The following is an 8,892-nucleotide window of genomic DNA, read 5'->3' as shown; positions in this document are numbered from 1 at the left end:
ATTATCTCTTCATTTTATATTGATTAATAAAGAGATAAGTAATTCATCGATTGGCCAAACTCGTGGGGACACGTGACGTGGCACCGTTTGACTGGCCAAACTATCGCAGTACATAAGAAATATACTTGGATTAAACAACTCTAAATATTATCCCTTTAATAAAAAATAAATATTTAGATATTTATCCAATAGACATGTGACATGATATGATTTGGTTGGTGGAGATATCCCTGCAATTTGAATTGATTTGGAACACCTCAACTTGACACGTGGCCAAATATAATTGGCCATTTAATAACCGATTTTTCCAGGTGTACATGACATATGATAATATCCGATTTGATGAAAATAAACCATAAAAATGATTTATAGACCAATGGTAATTTTTTAGAATTTAATTAAAATTCCATTGTCTACAATAATTTCCTTAAAAATGCCTCTTACAGCATGTTATATAAGAGACATTTCACATGAATAAATAATAGCGCGGAGTAAAATTATTATGCGGAATAAAATAACATGACACTCAGATTGGTAGATGCATTGCAGAGAAAAAAGTTATAAGTTTTTTTAGCTAGTGGGGTTGGACACCAAGTTGAATATGTGAGAACCCTGAAAATATATATATAAATATTAGTGCATATTTCATTTGCATTTATAATTCTTTAATAGATTTTAGCATTAAATCTAATTGTTTTTAAATAAGTGCGTAGAAATAAATTTTATGTGCAAAATAAAAGAATTGTGCTAAACTATTAAATTTCCTAGATTAGTTACATTAAATTCATATTTCGAAGGTAAATTATTTCATTGATTTAACAATTAATTTCTTTGAATTCCGATAGCTAGTTTTAATCGTTAATAATGTTAAGTGTTAATAGGAACCTTAGCAATAAGATGAATTTGGTAAATTCTAGATAAAATCGATACAAGTATACTAAGTTCACCTAGAACATAAAAACCTTGAAATTATAAATATACATATATGTACGTGTTGCATGTACATTTTAGATCTTTAATAAACGTTGTTATTATCTGGTCTTAAATAAGTGTGCAAAAATAATTTGTTTTAGATTACAAACAATTCAATTGTGCAAGATATTAGATTATTTGAATTTTTGCCAAGTAAAGGTAATTTTTCTTAATGTTGAGTGTGCCATTGTTTTTATTTTAATTCTTTGGTTCCAATAACTAATTTTAAGTATTAACGACGATAGGTGCTAAGGAAAACTAGAATTAAGACGAAACGTTTAGGTTAAAGCTCTTATAATTATTTTTAGGACGTTGTATTTCGATAATTGAATTTTTGCAATGTTAGTATGCTAGTAGGTGTTCGATTTATATTTGGGATAAATTTTGGAATTAGTTTAGGATTGAGGGCTTAAGTGGAAATTCGGATGAGATGTGAAAAGACCAAATTGGCCCTTCTCCAATTCAAATTCACCATGCAACCACCAAAGCTTCCTCGGCCAACCTTAAGAACAAAGCACTTCAATTTGCTGCCGGTTCCATTTCCTTTCCACGCTTCATTCTTCATTCCAGCACCTTCCATTGACATTGCCGACTCAACTCCACTCACAGCACGTCAATATATAAATGTTTCACCTCTCTCATTCGCGGCTTAACTACCCACTTCAGCAGCCCAACATTCCACAACATTTCCATCTCTGCCGAAGTGCATTCCTTTTCTCCACTAACTCACCTCAACCACAACAACACCCTCTGCCTTGGAATCATCGAAGTGAGGAAACCAGCGAGGGAGAGGGAGCTGCCATTCCATTTTTCACCCTCAACTAGCCGTGATCAATTCAGTCACAACCACTACAGCTGCAACCACTGAATTCAGACTAACCATCCTCGCGTGCGTGAGCTGCCGAGAGGAAAAATTGCAGCTGCTGTCCGTGTGAGCTTTTCATCCTTTTCCTTTCGTCTGTAAACTAGAAAGAGATTGGGAGCCATATTGTCTTCATACTAGTCGCAAGCTAGAGCAAAGGAGAAGGAGAGTTGCGGACTGAAATTCTGGACAGCCGAGAGTAGAGGATTTTTGCAGCTGCTAGTTGCGTGATTTGAGCCTTAAGCTGAGGTAATTTCTGGACTTAAGCTAGTTGATTATGGGTTGATGAAGTTGTTTATAAGCATGCATGTGGGGTTGTGCGGTTGGATGACAAAATTAAGTTACAAGAAAACTGATTTGGAAAGAATTAAAGCTGCCGAGAGCTTGAGTTGGAAATTTCAGCTTCAGCTTGCTAATTTGTGATGATCTGGGCTTAGTTTTGGATCCAAATTGATAGACAGCTCTTTATTTGGTACTGCATGTGAACTTTATGGGCAGGATTTCGGTTGCATGGCTGGAATTTTTTTATTGGAAGTATTGGACTGCTAAACCAATTTTCCAGCTTTGCCGAGAAGCTGAAATGGAAATGCAATTTTAATTTCGTTTTCCTGAGGCAGGCTGAGCTTATAAATGTGATTAACTAGCTAAGAAGTAGGTGATTAAGCTTTGCATGAAGTTCATTAGTTCGGCTAAGCAAGGAAAAAATATATATATATATGAAACAGAAAACTGCTACATGCAAGTTCATCCGAGGGTAGTGAACAGAATTTCTGGATTGTGGATGATTATAGCTGCTGACCGAACTTGATTTGAACTGCAAATGATAAGTAATTTCATTAAGTAGCCTTGCATGTTAGTTTTGGGTACTTAAAACAATGATTCAGCCGAGAAAAAGTTTGGATTTTATGACCAATTAGCTGCTGGAAAAAAAATTGTAACAGCCGAGGAGGTAGAGCTGGAATCACAGCTTGTTTCTGGAATTTGTCCTTGTTTTTTTTTTTTAAAGCTTAATGCATGGAGATGCAGGATATATATGTTTGTCTTAAGCCGTGTCAGCTGCTCAACTGTGAAACCCTGATATATGATAAATCTAGCCGGAAATGTTGAACTAAGTTGCTGGAATTTTTCCAGGATGGCCGAATGAGGGAAATGGTGAAGTTCTCACCTATTGCTATGAATTTTTGGTTTTGAATTCTTTTATTAAACGGTAATATGTATGGAACATTAACTTGGATTGGACATGCATGAAAGTTTTAAGCATGAACTGAAGCAATTATTGAAGGAAAATATTTTCCAGCATGGCCAAGAGAAAAGAGTTGAGCACTTGACTAATTTTCCTTTGATTGTTAGCTAAGATTCTTATATTAGATGTTCAAGATTTGTTTGTAGCTTGCTAATCACCTTATGCTGAGTTGAAGTAAAACTTGAAGGAAATTATGGACAAAGCTCTATAATCAAACTGTTATATTGCTGGATATTGTTCAAGGTTGCTGGCCGAATTGGTTGGGACTTTTGATGAGGTTATTTGCTGGATTTGTGTATTTACTTTAGCTTGGTTTGGACAGGTTATAAGCTATACGTTTAGTGTTTCTAGCAAGTAAAAGATGGAGATTTAATGGACATCTTGAACCAAAATTTGCTGGAATTTTCTTGATTATTGAAACAAGGAAAGAAAATCTGAATTTTTTTAGAATCAATGGGGAGTCAAGTTGACTATGGTTTTTCCTCTTGTTTTGGATTGAAACCCTGGTTGTATTGTGATTGAAAGTGATTATCTGTTGTCAAGAGCTAATGATTGATGAAGCTCTTGGCCATTTGAGTAATTTCTGCAAAATTTAATTTTAATAAAGTGTTCAAGTAGCTGACTAAAATGTGCTTGGAAGTTCCCTGGTTTGCAATCTGGAATGTCTTGATACCTTGGATTTCTTTTATCAAGTTTTATTTGGAACTGAATCTGTTAAGACCTAGGGCTAATGATTGATGAAGCCCTAGTGGAATTTATATGTGAATTGTGTGTTCGCTATAATGGAATGAAATCGCGAAGTTCGTTCTAGTCTTTTTAATTCAAGTATCTTTAAATCAAATCTCGTGGGAATATTTTACCCTAATATCAAGTTATATATATTGAGTTAGTACGTTAATATTAAAACTTAGATATTGGGACTTTTAAAACCATGCCGACTAGTTATGTTTTCCTTTGCTTAAACCAGTTTTATTACCTTTAGAGAGTAATTGCAATAACTACTAAATTTTAAGTTTTCGTAGAATTACCCTTGACTAGCTGTTTTAGAGAGAATTTGTTAAAAACATCAGATTTGAATAATTTCAAATAAAAGACATGGAAAAAATTACTCGGCAAGAAACTTTGTTAAAACTAATTTAGCTTTAATTTGTTTCTAGAAGGGAAATATCTTTAAAAAGAAACCACACGAAACATTTTATTCCTTTTCCAGTTTTAACTTTAAGAGAAAGTTATTGATTTGCTTCAAGGAACTAAGCTAGTTGTACACAAGATAATCTCTTATTTTTAAACCAAGGGTTCATTTAGTAAAACTTATAGTTTTTAAAAACTTGAACTTTCTAGGGCTGAACGAGGACGTGGACTACGATTCCCAACTCGACTTTTGAGCCTCACTTTTGGTGAGTGTCCCTGCTTGTTCTACGCCTACTTGATTAAAGTGCTTTCTTGACTTGATATGTGATAATCGGAAAATGGTTTTTCTGATCCATCGAAGTGGGCAGTGTATACTTTATCGCACTAGTTCTTTCGAGTGGTGACTTACTTGAAATACTTTCGTGAAATATCTTGCTTGCACTTGCTAAGCATTGAGTAGGGGAATGTACCACACCTGAGGGTGGAAGGGCCTCTTATCCTATCTCAATTGCTAAAACCTTGGAATACTTGCTAAGCACTGAGTAGGGGAATGTACCACACCTGAGGGTGGGAGGGCCTCTTATCCTATCTCATGTGCTAAGTACTGAGTAGGGGAATGTACCACACCTAAGGGTGGGAGGGCCTCTTATCCTATCTCAAGTACTAAATCACTAGGCAGGGGAATGTACCACACCTTAAAGGTGGGAGGGCCTCTTATCCTGACCTAGTAACCACGTGTTGGACATAACGTCGTTGGGTGAATCCCTCGACCAATTCCTGAGGGTATACTCACGTATACTGCTTCCAATTTTCTAAGGGTATATCTCGAGTATACTGCTTCCTTAGTCGGTGTTCGGGCCCGGGACAGGGGTACGTACGGTGACGGGTTAGGAGTAAAAATGAGAGGATCTACATGGACTATAAGTAGTGAGAGTTGACGGAGGGTCAACTACGATGAATGGTGATCAAGCGAGGAAAATGGATCCTGAGAGCCCCTGTATCCTACCTTGTGTTGTTATCCGCTTTCCTACTTGTTTACCTTAGTCAATATTGATTCTTGCTATTTGTTTATTTAGATGCATGTTTTGGGGCACCATTGAGTTTTAGCTCACCCCACGTTTATTTGTTTTCCTTACAGGTTCTGGAAATTGAAAGCTTGAAACTTACTCATGTTTCTCTTTTGGGGTGTACTTGAATACTATGACTACTTTTGTGGGCTGTAATGCGTTAACTTGGATAATGTACTTTTATTTTGGACTGCCACTTGAAGTTGGAAAAGTGGAAACCCTGATTATGACATTTGGCTTGTATGTGTTTATATTCGGTCTGTATGAATTTATATGCTTTGGAAGCTGTAAGACTTCTTCTCTTGAATGTAACGCGTGAGGTGTTTAGGAGCCGCCGATTGGCTAACTTCGGATGCTGTTATCTTTGAAGTTAATGTGGTGTTAGCAATTGATTTATTTTGGAGGAATCGCTATTGTATTCGCTTGGGTTAAAGTTCGAAAGGTTTTGGGCTAGTGTGCTTGCGTGAGTCCTGGCGAGAGTTGGACAGACGGCCCGCCAACCCTCTGGTTCGCCTTAGGAGGAAGTGGAGTCGCCACAGAATAACTGTTACATGCAGTTAGTCAACAGTTACAGTAGAAGAACTGATATGTAATATTGCGTGAGCATACTGTAAAATTGTTACCTATTATTTGTTAGTTAACTCGTATTTGCATAATCACAGGATAAATAGAAGAAGAAATTAATTGTTTGAAACTTGATAGTTAGGGCAGCCGACGACAATCTGAAAAGGGTAGGCAGAATGAATAACATAGTTTTTAACTTGGCACACTCAATGTGGAAAAAGGTTACAAGTTTTACTTTGCTAGTGTGCGTGGACATGAAGTTGAATAACTGTAACATACAGTGAGTTAGCAATTACAATATAAGAACTGCTTTGTAAAATTTTGTGAATATAACTGTGAAATTGGTACCTCCTGATTGTTACATTAACTCATATTTATAGAGTAGGACAAGAAATAGAAGAAGAAGTTAATCCCATCAAACTTGATAAATGAGTGAGAGTAGATTGTAAGTAGAATTGGTGAGACAGAATAATTAATCTACTGTTAATTTTGACAAACAGAGTGTGAAAAATAAGTTACAAGTTTTCATAACTATTGTTACTAAGATTTGAAAGTGATATATTATTTATGTTAGTACTTTGTAATGCATTAAGAATAAATGGGGAAAGCATAATGGAACTGAAGTGCAATTGTCTGTGTAAAACTCCAGTTTAAATGGACAGATGCTCTGATCTCTGAAAGGGATGCATTGGAGATTAAGAATCTTGGGGTTTATGGAAAAGGAAAGTTGGTAACATGTTATTTATTGTTTACCTCATTTCATATAAAAAGTACTGGTGTATGTATTACGTGGCTTTGCTATTGAAATGGTTAGTTTAATTTGATGTTAAAGGTTGGACGACATGATCCGGACGAGAATAATATGGTGCGTGGCGTACTGAACTACCCCCTGATTTGGTAGGGATGATGATGAACAGCGAGCATGCCGATATCGGTGTAAATGAGCCTGTTCCATGGTTAACGAAATTTATTGTTTGGTTTGACGTAATTACTGCATATTATTGTCAACATTATGGGTCATTGATAGGTCTATCAACTTGTAACTACATACAGTTACAGTTAATATATGAAACCAATCCCAATATTACATTGAACAAATAAGTTATCTTGAATTAAATCACATGCATGTAAATACATAAATGTAGTGATCTTTTGGATAATCATATTATAAATAAATGAAAATTCAATTTTCGCGGTGACCATTTTATTTATTGCCGTAGAACTTACAGTTATAGAACCTATGCCAACAGGACAAATGTTAAATTTATAACTTTCACTTAGATGTACTATTGTATATGCGTGTATTGTATTCCATTCTGGAGAGAATATAGCTCATTTATGGATTGGTAATGTCGTCATGTAACTGCAGGTTGAGCTAAATGAGTTGTATAACATTACTGTTAGTAGGCATACTGTCATAACACACCAATGTCAGCTGCATATGAAGCGGATCTGACAAACTGAATTGAGTATAATAATTAAGTGCGACTTTATTCAAGTTACATCCAGATAAGCCTAATGTCATGTTAAGCCAATTGGAAAGTTACAGTGTGTTTGAAAAATTGTTAGTTACATTGTGTTCAAAAATTGTTACAAAAAGTTATTGAAAGTTACAGTGTATTTGAAAACTGTCACCAAAAAAATTATTTGGGAAGTTACAGATTAAAAATTAATACAAAACTCCGTATTTGACTATTTGTTGACAGTGTGTTTGTAGGTTGTTACAAAATAGTTATTAGAAAGTTACAGTGTGTTCGAAAACTATTACAAAATAGTTATCTGGGATGTTACAATTTGAAAATTAATACAAAATTTCATATTTGAAAACTGTTAGTTACGAAGTGTTTGTAAGTTGTTACAAAATAGTTATTGAACAGTTGAATGTTATTGAAGACTGTTACAAAATACTTAATTGGGAAGTTAGAGATTGAAAATTAATACAAAACTCCATATTTGATGATTGCATGTTACAGTGTGTTTGTAGGTTGTTACAAAATAGTTATTAAAAAGTCACAATGTGTTTGAAAACTGTTACAAAATAGTTATTTTAGCAGTTACAGTGTGATCCATACAACAGAACACATATAAAGTATGGGGTCCATATAGCAGACCACATATAAATTTGGATCAAGTATGAGGTCCATACATGTCACGTTTGGACCCAAGAATAGCTTTCGTAGTTCAAAATTTGTTACACAGAGCATTGTTAAAGTTAGTACACGTGCATTGTTATACAACATCGATCCGAACATGTCGACTAACAAACATAGCTCTATAAAATTTGTTTGCATTGTTATCATAGTAGAGATCAAAACATATGCGGCCTTAGTTACACTGGCATTTCTGTATCTTTAACAACAAAATTGACTGGGATTTCATACGTACTCATTTTCACAGCCAATATTAGTTACTAGTTTACATTTTCTAATGCCGCATATTACCACTCGAGAAAATAGAGTGGCCATGAATGAATGACCATGATTTGTTATAAAAAAGTCCATGACTACTTTTTAATGCAAACTGAGTAATTATAGTTGTTATTTGTTTCTAAATTGACCTTTTACCATGACCATTACGCCAAACGTTGAAGCCAATTAAGTTGAATATTTGGTGAATGTTTACAATTACGTGGTAACTCCGTCCAAAATTTAAGTTTAGATTTTAGGACACCTACTCTTTTAATACAACAACTTTCTTTACATAATATTTGCTTCTAAATATTACTTTTATTACGAACGCATACCCTTTTTTTGTTGAAGCAAGCAGGACCATTTTGTGGTATATCACGAGCGCATATATCACGACATATCACGAACGCATATATCACGACAGTCATTTGTTGTGGTATTCTATGAAAAATACCATAATCATAAAGAAGCACGTTCAATGGTATTGTAAAAATGTTAATTTTCAGTCAACTTTATAATTTCTTAACAACTTTATACAACCCATTACAGAACAATTGATGACTACTAATACTGGATATGATTACAATTGTAACCCACTTGTCTAACTTTGAATAGAGTGAAATATTGAAGGTGCCTATCTAGGCA

Source organism: Coffea arabica, chromosome 8e (assembly GCF_036785885.1).
Source record: "Coffea arabica cultivar ET-39 chromosome 8e, Coffea Arabica ET-39 HiFi, whole genome shotgun sequence".
NCBI classification, from domain to species: Eukaryota; Viridiplantae; Streptophyta; class Magnoliopsida; order Gentianales; family Rubiaceae; genus Coffea; species Coffea arabica.
This window is presented reverse-complemented; position numbering follows the sequence as displayed.